The sequence below is a fragment of the Macaca nemestrina genome, chromosome 12, assembly GCF_043159975.1.
Source record: "Macaca nemestrina isolate mMacNem1 chromosome 12, mMacNem.hap1, whole genome shotgun sequence".
Lineage (NCBI taxonomy): Eukaryota > Metazoa > Chordata > Mammalia > Primates > Cercopithecidae > Macaca > Macaca nemestrina.
The window spans coordinates 15,171,554-15,192,563 of NC_092136.1; the positions used below are offsets into that span (position 1 = coordinate 15,171,554).

Genomic DNA, 21,010 nt, shown 5'->3' on the forward strand with positions numbered 1-21,010 from the left:
GGAGTCTCGCTCTGTCACCCAGGCTGGAATGCAGTAGTGCAATCTCGGCTCACTGCAACCTCTGTCTCCCAGGTTCAAGCAATTCTCCTGCCGCAGCCTTCTGAGTAGCTGGGATTAAAGGCACACACCACCACACCCAGCTAATTTTTGTATTTTCAGTAGAGACGGGGTTTCACCATGTTGGTCAGGCTGGTCTCAAACTCCTGACCTCTTGATGCGCCCGCCTTGGCCTCCCAAAGTGCTGGGATTACAGGTGTGAGCCACCGTGCCCGGCCAACATGGACTTTTAAAATATAATTTTATTTCGTATTCCCCTACAGAGCTGAGAATATGATTTCAGCATATAAAGTGCTCAATAAAGGCTGGCTAGCTTCCTTGCTTATCTGCTTGCTCACTTGTCAGCAATTAGCCTGATGCAGGGCTAACAGTTTTGTAATTGAGAAACATGCGCAGTTCTATAGTAGTTCATAGGAGGGACGCCTTATCCTGAAGGTGAGAGGAAGATGAGAATTAGTGATGCTTTCTAGATAACTAATTTTTGAGCTGAATCCTGAGCTGCAAGCTTCAGAAATTAGCTAAGAAAATGAAAGAAGAAAAAGGTTGTCAGGCTGAGGGAGTTTCCATGATTTCAAGGAGGTAAGATAGTATTCAAGTAGTTGGAGAGGGTAAGGGACTGGGAAGGGGTGAACCCATATTAAAAGCTAAACATACTTAGCAAAATAAGTCAGTCACAAAAGATAAAAACTGTATTATTTCGCTTATATGAGGACTCTAAAGTAGTCAAAATTATAGAGACAGAGAGTAGAACAGTGATTGCCAGAGGCTGGGGATAGGGAGAAATGGGAATCATTGTTTAACAGTTTAGAGATTCAGTTTCGCAAGATGAAAAGAGTTCTGGAGACAGATGGTAGTGAGGTGATGGTTGCACAAGAATATAAATGTACTTAACACTGCTGAACTGCACTTAAAATGCTTAAGATGGTACATTTTATGTTATGTGTATTTTGCAATAAAAAAACGTTTCAGGAAAGAAAAGCTAGGCACAGCACAGGGCACTTTCCATTTTTTTTTTTTTTTTTTTTTTTTTTTACTGATATTCACACTAACTCTGCAAGATACCTAAGAAAACTGCTTTGTAAGCTTTATTTACTGAGTAAATTTCCCAAAGCCAGAGACCTGGCAGGGGGCAGAGTCAGGATTAAACGCAGGTGGGGAGACTTTAAAGCCTGTGCGTTTTCTTGTAGGAATGCTTAGCAAGAAATTCCTTCACAGTGTCAGTGCCTTTAGAGGAACACTGAGGCAGGAGATATTTTTGGAGACTTCTCAACTCTCAGTTCATAGGAGATTGCCTCCCTCTCCTACGAGTTTAGACCCAGACAGAGTTTGGGTATTTGTTTCAGACACTGCAACAGAGTTGTTCAACTAATCTGTCTTTTCTGCGCATATTTTTGCAATGTCGATGACTAAATTGCAAAGCAATTGATATATATTAAAAGTGCAAAGTCCAAGAACCAAAGATTGCAACGTGGATTCTACCTTCTAGTAATTAAGCTCGTTGCAATGAAGTCTTAGTTTTGTCCTTAACTATACAGTCTTCTGTTACCTTTATGATTTCACTTTTTGAGAATATAAATTTTGATCATCCAAAATAAAACTTCAGTTTATAGTAACAGGAAAATAATGTCACAACAAATATTAGCCCATTATTCCAAAGCTGTGGTTATTTGACAAACAGTAAGAGCTGACATTTAGTGGATGTTTACAGGCACTAGCTTTAAGTCCCTTTTATTTGTTTTCATCGGATCATCACAGAAACCATATTGGTAAGTACATTTATTATTCCCGTATGATAGATGAGAAAATTGAAGTATAAAGATTTTATGTAAAGTATCCAAGATTAGTTAGAACACAAGTAGTCTGATGGCAAAGAGCTCTGAACCACTCTGTTATCCTATCTTGACTTTACTGTGTATTTAAGACTCATATATTCGTGGGTATTTTTGTTTTATGGAACTGTATCTCTATTCCTGCACTTATTTTTCATTTCTAATGCAATTATAATACATTATGTATTTATGAAATATTATAATTTATGCAATATTTCAATTTTTAGTACAAGTTTCACTTTTGTTCTTTTTTAAACATCTTTCTTAACATTTTAATGGTTTTTTAACATCTACTTTAACATCTTATTCTCATTTAACATCTAAATGAGAATACATCTGAATATTCTTATTTAACATCTACTTATTCTCAATTGATTTTTCTTCCAAATAAGCTTTAAAATCACATTATAAAGTACATGTGCATGTACAAACACAAATTCTCTTGAAATTCTTACCAGATTTTCAGCAAAATTGTGTGTTATTTTGAAGACACACAATATTCTTAAAATATTAAGTTTTACCATCAAAAAAGCTTTAACAATTGCCTTAAATTTGTATTAGTTATTACATGTTACATTTATTGATATTTTATATTTGTGTGACTTTTGGTATTATAATTTTCTAACTAGTTATTGTCGATATGGGGAAAACTATTGTGTTTTACGTATAGTAAAAGCCCTTTTATCCAAAGCAACCAGTGCTTGATCAATTAATTGAAAAGTCGATTACAAGGAAATTAATTTTTTAAATGTATACATTATAAAAATGTAACTTAAGACATATAAACGAACATTTTTACCCCAACCCTCTGATATATGATCAAGCCTTTTTGTGTATGTGTTTTGTGTGGGATGATTATTGCAAACTGAAGTTTTCTTATGTGAACCACATTCCCAAATCATTGTCTACAATTTGCAGTATCAGTGTCTTTAAACATTCTTGTGAAACGAAATGCATGCTACATTATCCAAGATTTTTATGATCTTTTCCCTCAAACATATATAGTAGCTCTGCCCATCTTGCTAATTCATCAGTAAGTTACTGTTTGTTTGCAACTCATTTTATCAAATAATTTCAAAATATTTACATTGATATCCATTGAAGGAATCCTCTTTCACATTCATAGTTCAATAGTGTATATAACATTTCATGCACTATTAACTTTTACAATATTAAGTGTGCTTGGTTTATTGACAGTTGGAAACAAACACAGTTGACTTCACAAGCAAAAACCTCAAATGGTGGGAGTAGAAGTGTTCAGACGTACTGGAGTGAAATCTTGCTTAGAACTGGATGTCCTATGGATACCCAACAGACAGTATGTTCCATAGAGGGAAAGAGAACAAAGTGACTAAATGGAAATTAGTTAATTATTGGTCATCTTAAGGAATTTCCATATTAGTTCTAACAATTTCTTAGTTGTCTTGAGGTTTTCATAGGGACAGTCAGATATCTATCACCTTTATTGGTTGGAGGACATGGCTTATTTCACTTTGTAGAACTTTCTGGAAAAATATTGAATAAAAGAGTAATAGCTTTTCCATGGTGCTATTTTTTGCCTCTTAAAAACATTCTTTTGCTTCTTAAATCAAGCTAACATATTTTTATAGGAAAATATACCTATCAACATTTATTATAATAATTGATATGTTTTATTCTGCTTCCAAAAACTTTCTTAAAAATATTTTTTTATATAATTTCTTACCCATTTTTGTTTGCTTATTTTTCTTTTGAATGATAGTTTCATTCTTTCTTTTTTTTTCTTATTTTGGGGGAAAAGATAGATAGATGATAGACACAATGCATATTTGAAAAAGTACATTCTATTTGTACTTACTATTAAAGTAATTAATATTAAAAGGTAAAGAATATAAGTAGAATAAACTTTTCTACAATTATTCACATCTAAGTAATATTATAGTTTATACTGAATCATTTCTTAAACAGTTTGAGGAAATTAGCAGAATATCACCTATCTTCTCCCCTGCCCGTTTTTCATACTTTTCAAAATCAACTGAGATATTAGATACAGATTACTTTTTTTGTTTTTTTTTTTTTTTTTTTTTGAGATGGAGTCGGGCTCTGTCGCCAGGCTGGAGTGCAGTGGCATGATCTCGACTCACTGGAACCTCTGCCTCCCCAGGTCAAGCGATTCTCCTGCCTCAGCCTCCCAAGTAGCTGGAACTGCAGGTGAGTGGCACCACACTCAGCTAATTTTTGTAGTTTTAGTAGAGACAGGGTTTAAAAACTGTTTCCCATAATGCATTTTTCAAGAACTATATATGAAATTTTTGTTCTTTAAAAAATAATATTTGAAATAATTACTTAGATGTAACTGTATTTTACTGTGCTTTAATTCTCTCCACTTTTTTTATTACAAATACACAATATTGACTTTTAATTTTGATATTTTTAACTAACTAAATTTTTTTAGTTGTTTTCAGCATAGATATGAAGGACAATTCCAGAGCATTGGCAAACCTAAAAAATTCCGACAATTTTACTGAGCATAGGATTCATTGATCAGAATGTGTTTTACTTAAAACGTCATGACCTGGGTTTTTATGCCACAAAATAGATATTTTAGATAAAAATTTGCCTGAAAGTAATTGTTTATTATTTTTTTAAATTTTATTTTTTAAATTTATTATTATTATTTATTATTATTATTATTATTATACTTTAAGTTCTAGGGTACATGTGTATAACGTGCAGGTTTGTTACATATATATACTTGTGCCATGTTGGTGTGCTGCACCCATCAACTCGTCAGCACCCATCAACTCGTTATTTACATCAGGTATAACTCCCAATGCAATCCCTCCCCCTTCCCCCTCCCCATGATAGGCCCCGGTGTGTGATGTTCCCCTTCCCGAGTCCAAGTGATCTCATTGTTCAGTTCCCACCTATGAGTGAGAACATGCAGTGTTTAGTTTTCTGTTCTTGTGATAGTTTGCTAAGAATGATGGTTTCCAGCTGCATCCATGTCCCCACAAAGGACACAAACTCATCCTTTTTTATGGCTGCATAGTATTCCATGGTGTGTATGTGCCACATTTTCTTAATCCAGTCTGTCACTGATGGACATTTGGGTTGATTCCAAGTCTTTGCTATTGTGAATAGTGCCGCAATAAACATACGTGTGCATGTGTCTTTATAGCAGCATGATTTATAATCCTTTGGGTATATACCCAGTAATGGGATGGCTGGGTCATATGGTACATCTAGTTCTAGATCTTTGAGGAATCGCCATACTGTCTTCCATAATGGTTGAACTAGTTTACAATCCCACCAACAGTGTAAAAGTGTTCCTATTTCTCCACATCCTCTCCAGCACCTGTTGTTTCCTGACTTTTTAATGATTGCCATTCTAACTGGTGTGAGATGGTATCTCATTGTGGTTTTGATCTGCATTTCTCTGATGGCCAGTGATGATGAGCATTTTTTCATGTGTCTGTTGGCTGTATGAATGTCTTCTTTTGAGAAATGTCTGTTCATATCCTTTGCCCACTTTTTGCTGGGGCTGTTTGTTTTTTTCTTGTAAATTTGTTTGAGTTCTTTGTAGGTTCTGGATATTAACCCTTTGTCAGATGAGTAGATTGCAAAAATTTTCTCCCATTCTGTAGGTTGCCTGTTCAGTCTGATGGTAGTTTCTTTTGCTGTGCAGAAGCTCTTTAGTTTAATTAGATCCCATTTTTCAATTTTGGCTTTTGCTGCTGTTGCTTTTGGTGTTTTAGACATGAAGTCTTTGCCCATGCCTATGTCCTGAATGGTACTACCTAGGTTTTCTTCTAGGGTTTTTATGGTATTAGGTCTAACATTTAAGTCTCTAATCCATCTTGAATTAATTTTCGTATAAGGAGTAAGGAAAGGATCCAGTTTCAGCTTTCTACTTATGGCTAGCCAATTTTCCAGGCACCATTTATTAAATAGGGAATCCTTTCCCCATTTCTTGTTTCTCTCAGGTTTGTCAAAGATCAGATGGCTGTAGATGTGTGGTATTATTTCTGAGGACTCTGTTCTGTTCCATTGGTCTATATCTCTGTTTTGGTACCAGTACCATGCTGTTTTGGTTACTGTAGCCTTGTAGTATAGTTTGAAGTCAGGTAGCATGATGCCTCCAGCTTTGTTCTTTTGACTTAGGATTGTCTTGGAGATGCGGGCTCTTTTTTGGTTCCATATGAACTTTAAAGCAGTTTTTTCCAATTCTGTGAAGAAACTCATTGGTAGCTTGATGGGGATGGCATTGAATCTATAAATAACCTTGGGCAGTATGGCCATTTTCACGATATTGATTCTTCCTATCCATGAGCATGGTATGTTCTTCCATTTGTTTGTGTCCTCTTTTATTTCACTGAGCAGTGGTTTGTAGTTCTCCTTGAAGAGGTCCTTTACATCCCTTGTAAGTTGGATTCCTAGGTATTTTATTCTCTTTGAAGCAATTGTGAATGGAAGTTCATTCATGATTTGGCTCTCTGTTTGTCTGTTACTGGTGTATAAGAATGCTTGTGATTTTTGCACATTAATTTTGTATCCTGAGACTTTGCTGAAGTTGCTTATCAGCTTAAGGAGATTTTGGGCTGAGACAATGGAGTTTTCTAAATATACAATCATGTCATCTGCAAAGAGGGACAATTTGACTTCTTCTTTTCCTAACTGAATACCCTTGATTTCTTTCTCTTGCCTGATTGCCCTAGCCAACACTATGTTGAATAGGAGTGGTGAGAGAGGGCATCCGTGTCTTGTGCCAGTTTTCAAAGGGAATTTTTCCAGTTTTTGCCCATTCAGTATGATATTGGCCGTGGGTTTGTCATAAATAGCTCTTATTATTTTGAGGTACGTTCCATCAATACCGAATTTATTGAGCGTTTTTAGCATGAAGGGCTGTTGGATTTTGTCAAAAGCCTTTTCTGCATCTATTGAGATAATCATGTAGTTCTTGTCTTTGGTTCTGTTTATATGCTGGATTACGTTTATTGATTTGTGAATGTTGAACCAGCCTTGCATCCCAGGGATGAAGCCCACTTGATCATGGTGGATAAGCTTTTTGATGTGCTGCTGAATCCGGTTTGCCAGTATTTTATTGAGGATTTTTGCATCGATGTTCATCAGGGATATTGGTCTAAAATTCTCTTTTTTTGTTGTATCTCTGCCAGGCTTTGGTATCAGGATGATGTTGGCCTCATAAAATGAGTTAGGGAGGATTCCCTCTTTTTCTATTGATTGGAATAGTTTCAGAAGGAATGGTACCAGCTCCTCCTTGTACCTCTGGTAGAATTCAGCTGTGAATCCATCTGGTCCTGGACTTTTTTTGGTTGGTAGGCTATTAATTATTGCCTCAATTTCAGAGCCTGCTATTGGTCTATTCAGGGATTCAACTTCTTCCTGGTTTAGTCTTGGGAGAGTGTACGTGTCCAGGAAATTATCCATTTCTTCTAGATTTTCTAGTTTATTTCCGTAGAGGTGTGTATAGTATTCTCTGATGGTAGTTTGTATTTCTGTGGGGTCGGTGGTGATATCCCCTTTATCATTTTTTATTGCGACTATTTGATTCTTCTCTCTTTTCTTCTTTATTAGTCTTGCTAGTGGTCTGTCAATTTTGTTGATCTTTTCAAAAAACCAACTCCTGGATTCATTGATTTTTTGGAGGGTTTTTTGTGTCTCTATCTCCTTCAGTTCTGCTCTGATCTTAGTTATTTCTTGCCTTCTGCTAGCTTTCGAATGTGTTTGCTCTTGCTTCTCTAGTTCTTTTAATTGCGATGTGAGAGTGTCAATTTTAGATCTTTCCAACTTTCTCTTGTGGGCATTTAGTGCTATAAATTTCCCTCTACACACTGCTTTAAATGTGTCCCAGAGATTCTGGTATGTTGTATCTTTGTTCTCATTGGTTTCAAAGAACATCTTTATTTCTGCCTTCATTTTGTTATGTACCCAGTAGTCAGTCAGGAGCAGGTTGTTCAGTTTCCATGTAGTTGAGCGGTTTTGATTGAGTTTCTTAGTCCTGAGTTCTAGTTTGATTGCACTGTGGTCTGAGAGACAGTTTGTTATAATTTCTGTTCTTGTACATTTGCTGAGGAGTGCTTTGCTTCCAATTATGTGGTCAATTTTGGAATAAGTGCGATGTGGTGCTGAGAAGAATGTATATTCTGTTGATTTGGGGTGGAGAGTTCTATAGATGTCTATTAGGTCTGCTTGCTGCAGAGATGAGTTCAATTCCTGGATATCCTTGTTAACTTTCCGTCTCGCTGATCTGTTTAATGTTGACAGTGGAGTGTTGAAGTCTCCCATTATTATTGTATGGGAGTCTAAGTCTCTTTGTAAGTCTCTAAGGACTTGCTTTATGAATCTGGGTGCTCCTGTATTGGGTGCATATATATTTAGGATAGTTAGCTCTTCCTGTTGAGTTGATCCCTTTACCATTATGTAATGGCCTTCTTTGTCTCTTTTGATCTTTGATGGTTTAAAGTCTGTTTTATCAGAGACTAGTATTGCAACCCCTGCTTTTTTTTGTTCTCCATTTGCTTGGTAAATCTTCCTCCATCCCTTTATTTTGAGCCTATGTATGTCTCTGCGTGTGAGATGGGTCTCCTGAATACAGCAGACTGATGGGTCTTGACTCTTTATCCAGTTTGCCAGTCTGTGTCTTTTAATTGGAGCATTTAGTCCATTTACATTTAAGGTTAATATTGTTATGTGTGAACGTGATCCTGCCATTATGATATTAACTGGTTATTTTGCTCGTTAGTTGATGCAGTTTCTTTCTAGCCTCGATGGTCTTTACATTTTGGCATGTTTTTGCAATGGCTGGTACTGGTTGTTCCTTTCCATGTTTAGTGCTTCCTTCAGGGTCTCTTGTAAGGCAGGCCTGGTGGTGACAAAATCTCTAAGCATTTGCTTATCTGTAAAGGATTTGATTTCTCCTTCACTTATGAAACTTAGTTTGGCTGGATATGAAATTCTGGGTTTAAAATTCTTTTCTTTAAGAATGTTGAATATTGGCCCCCACTCTCTTCTGGCTTGTAGAGTTTGTGCTGAGAGATCTGCTGTTAGTCTGATGGGCTTCCCTTTGTGTGTAACCCGACCTTTCTCTCTGGCTGCCCTTAAGATTTTTTCCTTCATTTCAACTTTGGTGAATCTGGCAATTATATGTCTTGGAGTTGCTCTTCTGGAGGAGTATCTTTCTGGTGTTCTCTGTATTTCCTGGATTTGAATGTTGGCCTGCCCTACTAGGTTGGGGAAGTTCTCCTGGATGATATCCTGAAGAGTGTTTTCCAAGTTGGTTCCATTTTCCCCCTCACTTTCAGGCACCCCAATCAGACGTAGATTTGGTCTTTTTACATAATCCCATACTTCTTGCAGGCTTTGTTCATTTCTTTTTCTTCTTTTTTCTTTTGGTTTCTCTTCTCGCTTCATTTCATTCCTTTGATCCTCAATCGCTGATACTCTTTCTTCCAGTTGATCGAGTCGGTTACTGAAGCTTGTGCATTTGTCACGTATTTCTCATGTCATGCTTTTCATCTCTTTCATTTCGTTTATGACCTTCTCTGCATTAATTACTCTAGCCATCAATTCTTCCACTTTTTTTTCAAGATTTTTAGTTTCTTTGCACTGGGTACGTAATTCCTCCTTTAGTTTTGAGAAGTTTGATGGACTGAAGCCTTCTTCTCTCATCTCGTCAAAGTCATTCTCCGTCCAGCTTTGATCCGTTGCTGGTGATGAGCTGCGCTCCTTTGCTGGGGGAGATGTGCTCTTATTTTTTGAATTTCTAGCTTTTCTGCCCTGCTTTTTCCCCATGTTTGTGGTTTTATCTGCCTCTGGTCTTTGATGATGGTGATGTACTGATGGGGTTTTGGTGTAGGTGTCCTTCCTGTTTGACAGTTTTCCTTCTAACAGTCAGGACCCTCAGCTGTAGGTCTGTTGGAGATTGCTTGAGGTCCACTCCAGACCCTGTTTGCCTGGGTATCAGCAGCAGAGGCTGCAGAAGATAGAATATTTTGAACAGCCAGTGTACCTGTCTGATTCTTGCTTTGGAAGCTTCCTCTCAGGGGTGTACTCCATCCTGTGAGGTGTGGGGTGTCAGACTGCCCCTAGTGGGGGATGTCTCCCAGTTAGGCTACTCAGGGGTCAGGGACCCACTCGAGCAGGCAGTCTGTCCCTTCTCAGATCTCAACCTCCGTGTTGGGAGATCCACTGCTCTCTTCAAAGCTGTCAGACAGAGTCGTTTGTGTCTGCAGAGGTTTCTGCTGCTTTTGTTGTTGTTTAGCTGTGCCCTGTCCCCAGAGGTGGAGTCTACAGAGACAGGCAGGTTCCCTTGAGCTGCTGTGAGCTCCACCCAGTTCGAGCTTCCCAGCGGCTTTGTTTACCTACTTAAGCCTCAGCAATGGCAGGTGCCCCTCTCCCAGCCTCACTGCTGTCTTGCAGTTAGATTGCAGACTGTTGTGCTAGCAATGAGGGAGGCTCCGTGGGCGTGGGACCCTCCCGGCCAGGTGTGGGATACAATCTCCTGGTGTCCCATTTGCTTAAAGCGCAGTATTGGGGTGGGAGTTACCTGAGTTTCCAGGTGTTGTGTGTCTCAGTTCCCCTGGCTAGGAAAAGGGATTCCCTTCCCCCTTGCACTTCCCAGGTGAGGCGATGCCTCACCCTGCTTCAGCTCTGGCTGGTCGGGCTGCAGCAGCTGAGTAGCACGGATTGTCAGGCACTCCCCAGTGAGATGAACCCAGTACCTCAGTTGAAAATGCAGAAATCACCGGTCTTCTGTGTCGCTCGCACTGGGAGTTAGAGACTAGAGCTGTTCCTATTCGGCCATATTGCTCCGCCCTCTAAATTTATATTTTAAAGTGTAATGCTTGAAACACTTTAGAAATCTGTTTCTTTCTCTTCAAGAAAATACACATGAAGATTTCGGAGGAAAATAATTCCCTATGTTTAATTACAATTAGAGTATCAGATTGGGTGCAGTGACTCATACCTGTAATCCCTGCATTCCGGGAGGCTGAGGCTGGAGAATAGCTTGAGCCCAGGAGTTTGAGACCAGCCTGAGCAAGAAAGAAAGATTCCATCTCTACAAAAAATATAAACATTAACTGGAATAGTGGAATGGGCCTGCAGTTCTAGCTACTCAGGAGGCTGAGATGTAGGAATCACCTGAGCTTGGGAAGTAGAGGCTGCAGTGAACTGTGATCACGCCACTGCACTCAGCCTGAGTGACCATGTGAAACCCTGTCTCAAAAAAAAAAAAAGAACCTCAATGACAGTTAGGTAATTCCCACCTCAGAAACAAAGTCCTCCCTCTTTATTTTACTCAGGCAATAAAGCAACTCAGTCAAGGAAGGCTCAGTGCTTCCTATCCTTTTGCACAAGATGTGCTTGCATGGAAACCTGTCTTCAACCAGTCTAGTCTCACTGAGTTTGTGTTCCATGTGTTCACCACAGTCCCTGAATTTCAGGTTCTTCTCTTCCTTCTCTTCTTCCTTCTCTACTTGATGATCCTCTGTGGCAACACAGTCATCATCTGGGTTGTGTGCCTACACAGCGTTCTCCGAACCCGGATGTATTTCTTCTTGTCCAACCTGCCCTTTGTAGAGATCTGCTACACCACCATTGTGGTGCCCTTGATGCTTTCCAACATTTTTGGGGCCCAGAAGCCCATCCCACTGGCTGGATGTGGGGCCCAAATGTTCTTCTTTCTCACACTTGGTGGTGCTGACTGTTTCCTCTTGGCGATCATGGCCTATGACCGCTATGTGGCCATCTGCCACCAACATGACCTGCACGCTGTGTGTGCAGAAGCTGCTCGGCGCCGTGGGTCTGGCCTTCTTCCTCTCCCTGCAGTTCACCGCCTTAATCTTCACCCCGCCCTTCTGCGGCCACCGCCGGGAAATTAACCACTTCCTCTGCAATGTACCTCCCATCCTGTGCCTGTCCTGCACCGACATCCGCGTGCACCAGGCTGTCCTCTACGTCGTGAGCATCCTCGTGCTAACTGTCCCCTTCTTGTGCATCTGCGTCTCCTACGTGTTCATCACCTGAGCCATCCCGCACATCCGTTCTGCCGAGGGCCGCCGCTGGGCCTTCTCCACCTGCTCCTCCCACCTTACCATGGTTCTGCTGCAGTATGGCTGCTGTGCCTTGGTATACTTGCGTCCCCAGTCCAGCTCCTCTGTAGATGAAGACCGCCAGTTTGCCCTTGTTTACACCTTTATCACACCATTACTCAACCCTTTGGTTTACACCCTTAGGAACAAGGATGTCAAAGGTGCCCTGAAAAAAGTGATTAGTACCAAAGGGACATCTGAGTCCTTCTGAAGGCTCTGAGAGACTGAAAGGGGCACCTGGGCATGGGACAACGGTAAAACTCTTCCATCCAAATGCTAGATTTGCCTTCATTGTATCGGAATTTGGACTTTGATTAATTCTCTGTGCCTAATGCACTTAGTTGCTACAGATCATTCTCATTTTTAAAAAAGGTCTCCCAAAACCTTAAAACTCCAAAAAGTGTAGACTGCTATCATTCACTTAACTCCAAATTTATAATTTTACCTTTCCTCTAAAGCAATATAAAAGGAAAAATTTATTTTAAGAAATTGGCTTATGTAACTGTGGGGGTGAAAGCAAAGAGGGGTCAGGTGTGGTGGCTCACACCTGTAATCCCAGCACTTTGGGAGGCCAAGGTGGGTGGATCACTTGAGCCCAGGAGTTTGAGACCAGCCTGGGCAACATGGTGAAACCCCATTTCTCCAAAAATATATAGAAAAAGTAACCGTGCATGGTGGCACATGCCTGTATTCCCAGCTACTTGGGAGGCTAAGGTGGGAGAATCACTCGAGCCTAGGAGGTCGAAGCTGCAGTGAGCCGGGATCACACCACTGCACTCCAGCCTGGGCAACAGAGTGAGACCCTCTCTAAAGTAAATAAATAAAAGCAAAGAGGAGTTGTAGGAGTGGGTCCTATTGTCCTATAAGGCAATTACCTCAGGGGATGCCATTAGTGAAAAAGTAGAGTTAATCTCAGTCAAGGGTGAAGTGGCTGCTTTACTGGCAAAAGACTGACCAGAATTCAGGGGTTCTATACTCCCACCTTCATCAGAATCGTCTCATATGTCCCCATTTCAATTTTCTAGAGCCCATTTCTTCTCAATTCATGCCCTTGCTTTAACAGTACACATCCTGCAAGGATGGGAATTCAATATGCATTGTAAATCACCAATTCACAGCATGAGATTCTGCATTTGGTTATCAGAAACCTCAGTTCTACCACTACAAGAGATATAGGTCACTTTGAGGACAGACATACAAGTTTTTACACCATTTATGCAGTGCTTGAGCTTAGAATTTGAACTCCTGAACTCATCCTTTCTTTTCCACTTGGTCTAGTGAAATTATGTAATAGAAGCAGCTAGTCCATTTCATTATACTCACTAGTTTGATAAAAGTATGTGAAAGTATTATATGCACATTCACCCAGAACTTTGCCTCTTACAAATATTTGATTGGATGTATCCAATCGTGATGTTTTGCATATCCCTATTGCCACATCACACCATGGACCTTTAGCATTATGGAGGGTAATTTGCTTACCCAAATCTACTGATTTAAATATTAATCTCATCTAAAAGATAATCTCACAGGAGTGTCTAGACTAGCAAAGATAACGCATATAACTAACCATCACAGCCCAGAAGATGACAAAGAATCTGATGTAAGTTAAATCTCAATGGTATAATGTTTCTTCTATACCAAACTCTAAGGAAAGGCTTGTAACAATAGTTAACTATAGAAATAGAAACTCATCAGCTGGGCGTGGTGACTCATGCTTGTAATCCCAGCATTTTGGGAGGTCATGGTAGGATCATGTGAGGTCAGGAGTTCAAGACCAGCCTGGCCAACATGGTGAAACCCATTCTCTATTAAATATACAAAAATTAGCCAGGGCAGTAGTGTGCACCTGTAGTCCCAGCTACTCGGGAGGCTGAGTCAGGAGAATCGCTTGAACCCAGGAGGCACAGGTTGCACTGAGCTGAGATTGTGCCATTGTACTCCAGCCTAGGCAACAGAGCAAGACTACATCTCAAAAAAAAAAAAAAAAAAAAAGGGAAATAGAAACTCATCATGTGAAATATTGCTTTGAAACATAAAGCCATCAACTGAGTCTTAAATACAATATATATTTAGTTTCAAGAAATTCTCATTGTGTGTTTTAATTTGTATTGATAAATAGTTGCATATATTTATGGGATACATTGTGGTCTTTTGAGATATGTATACAGTAGTCCCCCCTTATCTAAAGGGGATACATTTCAAGACCCCCAGTGAATGCACAAAACCATGGATAGAAAGAACCCTATATATGCTGTTTCTTTCATACATATATACCTATGATAAAGTTTAATTTTAAATTAGGCACAATAAAAGGTTAACAACAATAACTAACAGCAAAACGGAACAATTACAACAATATGCTAGCATTGCAACTCTTGCTCTTTGGAGGCCATTATTAAGTAAAATAAGGGTTACTTGAACACAAGCACTGGGATACAGCAACAGTTGATCTTATACATGAGACAACAAGTGACTAACAAGAAGGTAGCACGTACCATGTGGATATGCTGGACAAAGGGATGATTGACATCCTGGATTGGGGAATTTCATCATGCTACTCAGAACAACACACAATTTAAAACTTTTGAGTTATTTCTGGAATTTTCTATTTAATATTTTCCGACCTCAGTTGCCTATGGGTAACCACAACCTCAGATAGCATGACATGAAAAAGGGAAGACTATTGTATACAGTAGAAAGATTAAATCAAGCAATTAACATATCCATCATCTCACCAACTTATTATTTTTTTGTGGTGAGGATGTTTAAAATCTATTCGTTTAGCAATTTTGAAATACATGGTACATTATTATTAACTGTGGTCACCATATAGTACAATAGATCAGTATATCTTATTCTTCAAGTCTAACTGAAACTTTATACCCTTTGATCAAAATCTCCCTTTTCTCCATCCCTCCCCAGCTTCTGGACTCTGGTAACTGCCTTTTTTAGATTGATTCCATATCTTGGCTATTGTGGACAGTGCTGCAATGAACATGGATGTGCAGACATCTCTTCAACATGCTGATTTCATTTCCTTTGTACATATACTAAGAAATGGGATCGTTCTCATTAGTTTTAATCTTTAGAAAAATGTTAAACCCTTAGTCTAATAAGTTATTGAAAGCAGTGTGACATTGTTTAAATGAATAGATACTTGTCCTCCTAAGTATCTTCTAATTCTCCACTCATTTTCTTTAAGGTCCTAAAGAGTCACTGAGTTTTATTGCTGGATAGTAAGAGGGAAGTATTCGATAGAATCAGAAGAACAGAGTTGGTTCTAGTTTTGCTAGACTTTTTGGGCACTTCACACAAATCAAGTAATTTCTCTGGATCTCAGTTTCTTCATAAAGATATCTGACAATAGGATTTTCAAAATCCTCATAATCAAATGTGCATAATCAAATTTAGTAGTGTGCTGTTTCAGACATGCTGACTTTCTTCCAGCTTCAAGTCCTTTACAAGTTCTGTTCCCTTTCCCCTTTGTTTGAACTGCTTTTCTCCACAATGTGGTAGCTGTTTTTTTCCTACTTTACAGATTTCGTCACAAATGTCACCTCTTCAGAGAAGATGCTTTTGATGACGTCTTCTTCCAATCATTCTCTATCCTATTATCTTGTGGTATTTTCTCCATGGAGTTTATCACTGTCTGATAATATCTCATTTACTTATTTAACCTGTTGGTTATCTGTTTCACTAGATATAATGTAAGCTTCATGAAAGTGGGAATCTTGCCTGTTTTATTCATCTTTGTATCCCCAAAACTTAGAACAGTGATGGACACATCATATTACACATAAATGTGTTTAATCATCAATCAATCAATTATGGACCAAACTCTAAATGGGTGAACCTTAAGACTGTGTAATCATCACCTAGGGTCATAGTCACATCTCAAAGAGTACATAACAAACATATGTTCCATTGTAAATGTCTAATATACCAAGGAAAGTAAGAAAAAGAGAATTATAATAAGAACAAAGATTTTTTTTAATTAGCAGACTTTAATATGGCAAGATAATATCTGGGCAGGTACATGCTCAAAGTCTATGAAATTTTTATGGTATGTTGAGTGAATATGTATACTTTCTTCAAATTCTGGAAAACCATAATAAGGGAGTTATTTTTAAAGTAACAGAGGAAAGTAACAAAAGAAAATTAAATGTTTTCCATTGTTTCTTTATCCAAGTGAAGATATCAGAATCTCCTTTTCTACACATAAAATGTAAATATTGTCTCAGTTTTCCAGGGCAATAAGAATTTGGGACTTGGGCTGAACCTTGCTATGACAGATATAATGGGAATACACTTGAAACAGCAGACTTAGAGGACCATGTTTAGGGAACTTTGTATTTGTTGGAAAATTATTTTGAGAACCAAGAATATTCCTAAAGGGTAATACTGGTCTTTACTTTGACATGTATACTCCAATATTCCATTGACTGGAGACGCTGCACACTTTTAAACAACCAGATCTCATGAGAACTCACTCACTTGCACAAGAACAACACCAAGGAGATGTTGCTAAACAGTTCATGAGAAATCTACCCTCCATCATCAAACCACCTCCCACCAGGCCCCATTTCCAACATTGGGAATTACAAGTTGACATGAGATTTGATGAGACACAGATCCAAACCATATCGCTGACTACAGTAAAATTCTCAAAGTTAATCATTGTGACCCAGATTGCAAAGACCTCCATCATAACATAGATAGAATAGCCTTTAAATGTCTTTTGTTGTAGCCTTCTATAAACTATGTCCTTGAAGAATAATTTTTTTTCACAGTGCTGCCCAACTGTTGGATGCAAAGTTGTTTTCCTTAGAGGCCCCTAGACAAGTAATTTGATTAAGAAATAATCTTTTTCCCCTTTTTTATTTGTACAAATACAACAGGTACAAGTGCAGTTTTGTTACATGGATAGGTTGTGTAGTGGTGAAGTCTGAGCAGTCAGTGTAACCATCATCCAAATAATATTTTATCTATTATGTGGTTTCACATCCCTCACCCCCTTTCCAGCCTCCCATCATTCCAAGTCTCCAGTGTCTGCTATTGAACATTGTATGTCCACTGTACACATTATTTATCTCCCACTTATAAGTGAGAACGTGTGGTATTTGTCTTTCTGGGTCTAATTTGTTTCACTTAAGTTAACAGCCTCCAGTTCCATGTATGTTCTGCAAAAGACATGACCTCATCCTTTCTTAAGGCTGAATATATATACCACATTTTCTTTATCCATTGACCTGTGGATGGACACGTAGGTTGATTCCAAATCTTTGCTATTGATAATAGTGCTGTGATAAATATATGAGTGCAGGTATCTTTTTCATATAATGATTTATTTTCTTTTGGGTAGATATTCAGTAGTGGGGTTGTTGGATCAAATAGTGGTTCTATTTTTAATTCTTTGAGAAATCTCCATACTGTTTTCCATAGAGGTTGTACTAATTTACATTCCCACCAATAGTATATAAGCATTCTTTTTCTCTGCATCCGTACCAAAATAGACTTTTTAATAATAGCCATTCTGCCTGGTGTAAGATGATATCTCATTGTTTGCATTCTTTATCTGTCATTACAGACTTTCCATTTTGGGTACTGACTTTCCATTAAAGGCTATTTCTATTTGGCTAGTGTGATCCTTTGGTAGTGTCACATTTGCGTTTTTCACAGCTCAGAATTCTTACACTGCTTCCCTCTCATCTGGAAAGACTGACACTTCTAATGTTTGTAATTATTTTCATGCAGATAGGTTTTTTTTGTTTGTTTGTTTCTTTATATATATTTTTTCTTGACATTCCTCCCCTTCCTAGGGTGTGTGACTATAGAGTATGCTGGATAGGGTCTTAGGCTATGCACTTCTCTAGGCAGGTTTTATATTGGGCTGTGCAGTTTGGCCTAAAGACCAGTAGATGGTGCTTATGGGTAAGAGCCAGCTGTGGCCCTATATGATCCTCACCAAGTTAGTGTCTCCTTTGCACAGGTTCGAGGTTAGTCCTACTTGATGATAACCCACCAGGTCTCTCTGGCACTTGCTCGCCAGTCTTCCTGGACCTGAAGTCTTGACCCACAACCGGCACTGTTGCAGTCATCTTTCTGCTGATGAAAGCCATCCTGATGTTAGCTGCCTGCCCTCCTGGATTCCTGCATCTGTCCTGATCACCCTAATGTATTCCTGGCCTGGCTTCTAGACAGGCCAGACTCTGTATAATTAGCTTTTGCTTCAGTTTCCCTCCCTAAACATCATTTCATGAAAGTAGAGTTCTTACCTTTATCATAGACCACCCAAATGGGTTCTAACACCTGCCTAGCACTTGCCAGTCCTTTGACTGAGAGAGAAGGAGTTGAAATATTGTCCCAAATCTCCTAGTCTGGTTGGAGTTCTGAATAAAGGACTGGTTAGCCAAGACCAAACCACAGGATTAATTATCTCTTGCTAATCCAAGAAAATAGTTGCACCATCTCCATCCATACTGTCCTAGTCCAGTCCACCATTAGCTCTCATCTGAACTTGCTAAAAGTATCTCTAATGAGTCTAGATTTTAATCCTGACAATCCATTGACTGGAAGAGAATGAATAATTAGCCAAGACATGTTATTTCTCCAGGTTTCCCCTGCTCACTACCTGTCTCTCCACTTGTGCAGTCTATGCAATAATTGGCATGAAATTGTTAAAAAGGAACTACCAAGCTCCTACTCTTGCCAGACATGGAGTCAGAAAGTAACACCCAGGGTGTGTCAGGGTGGTAATGTTTCTGTCTAATAAGAATGTTACTCTTTCCCTTTAAGGATTTTTATTGCACAGATAGTAAAAGGTCAGAGATTTTATCATCATCATTCTCACCGTCACTAACGTCTTTCCCAGATTCATAAGAACAAGAAAAAATCAGCCCACTTCAGAGTTTATTGAAGGAAACTTCTGCTTCCTCGAAATATTACCGTAAAACCTTGGGATATCATTTTTGTGCCTTCATAAATCAAAGGTTACATTAAGCACATCCTGAAAATAAGAAGTAACATACAGAACAACAAGGGGTATGGAGTAAAGAACTTTCACAAAGCAAGGACAAGAGGAACGAGTTGATCAGAACAGTCGTTTTCTCCCTAGTATCAGTTCTTTAATGAGGTGGCCATGAAATTGTGCCACTCAGCTCTCCAGAGGCAGGAAGCATGATTCATGGATTTGAATTTCGCCAGATGCTAAAACCCAATCCACCACTGTGTCTGTGGCATGGCCACATGTCCCATAGACTGCTTGCAGCCAATGATTATGTTAGGAATACGAAGGCAACCCCATTCCTGGAAGATGTAGGTTAACTGTGACTTAAAAGATTGGATAAGGACACTCCATCAACTCTGTTGAAACTCTTAGAACTATCCTGCAGCCTGAGATTCTACCTGTTCAAGCCTTCCTTTTATATAAGGGTCAGATCTGCATCATTGTCCAACAGCTCTCCCTGCCTTCCCTGGCTCCCTCCCCCTCCTCTCTAATAAAATTTACCCCAATATCTGTTTCACATCTAATCCTGCATTGGCATCTACTTCTCAGAGTATTCAAATCAATGTACTTAATAACAGTAAACTGGTAGCTTGTATCAGACCTTCCAGTATGTCATGTTATGTTGTCTGTTCCTTGTTGTGTTTTTTTTTATTATTTTTCATTTGTGTGGATACATAGTAGGTGTATATATTTATAGAGTACATGAGATATTTTTATACAGGCATACAATGCAAAATAATCACATCAGGGTAAATGGGGTATCCATTATCTCAAGCATTTATCATATCTTGGTGTTACAAATGTTCCAAATCATATTCTTTTATTTTTAAATGTACAATAATTTTTTGTTGACTGTAATCACCCTATTGTGCTATCAAATGCTAGGTCTTATTCATTCTGTCTAACTACATTTTTGCACCCATTAACTATCCCCACCTCCCCACCTTCCCCCCACCCTGTCTATCTCCATGAGTTCAACTGGTTTGATTTTTAGCTCCCACAAATAAGCAACAACATGTCACTTAACATATTGTCCTCCAGTACCATCCATGTTGTTTCAAATTACAGGATCTCATTTTTTTTTTAAATGGCTGAATGATACTCCATTTTGTATATGTACTCCATTTTTTTTCTTTTTCCTTTTTTTTTTTTTTTGGTGTGTGTGTGCTTTTTATTGTTGTTGTTGAGACAGAGTCTTGCTCTGTCACCCAGGCTGGAGTGCAGTGGTACAATCTCTGCTCACTGCAACTTCCGCCTCCCAGATTCAAGCAATTTTCCTGCCTCTGCCTCCTGAGTAGCTGGAATTACAGGCGTGCGCCACCATGCCCAGCTAATTTTTGTATTTTTAGTAGAGACAGGGTTTCACCGTGTTAGCCGAGCTGATCTTGAACTCCTGACCCCAGGTGATCCACCTGCCTTGGCCTCCCAAAGTGCTGGGATTACAGATGTGAGCCACGGGGCCTGGCCCTATGTACCCCATTTTCTTTATCCATTCATCTGTTGATGAACACTTCACTTGCTTCCAAATCCTGGCTATTGTGAGCAGCACTGCAGTGAACATGAGAATGCATATATATACTCTTTAATATACTGATTTCCTTATATATATACGCATATGTATATGCATATATATATGCATATATATACTCTTTAATATACTGATTTCCTTTCTTTTCAATATATACCTAGCAGTGGGATTGCTGGATTGTATGGTAGCTCTAGTTTTATTTTTCTAAGGACTCTCCATACGGTGCCACAGGGTTAAACTAATTTAAATTCCCGCCAACTGTATACAAGGATTCCCCTTTCTCTGCATCCTTACCAGTATTAATTATTGTCTGTCTTTTGGATAAAAGTCAATGTAACTGAGGTGAGATGATATTTCATTGTAGTTTGATTTGCATTTATCTGATAATCAATGATGTTGAACACCTTTTCATATGCCTGTTTACCATTTGTATGTCTTCTTTTGGGGAACATCTATTCAGGTCTTTTGCTCATTTGTTTTCACTTATACATAT

The 21,010-nt window shown here is 38.8% G+C and overlaps 1 protein-coding gene and 1 pseudogene across 2 annotated transcripts in view; both read left to right on the top strand.

Annotated features, from left to right (window-relative positions):
* Positions 1-21,010, top strand: part of LOC105496090 (olfactory receptor 10Q1) — a 128,586-nt gene that overhangs the window by 56,101 nt on the left and 51,475 nt on the right. The window contains exon 1 of one of the 2 annotated variants that reach the window (XM_071074571.1): positions 3,708-4,076. The exons of the other annotated variant lie outside the window; for it this stretch is intronic. The gene's annotated coding sequence lies outside the window, so the exon portion shown is untranslated. Of the gene's footprint in view, positions 1-3,707; positions 4,077-21,010 lie in introns of those variants that run through there. 2 annotated transcript variants of the gene reach the window in all.
* On the top strand, positions 10,987-12,224 carry LOC112429241 (olfactory receptor 10Q1-like; annotated as a pseudogene).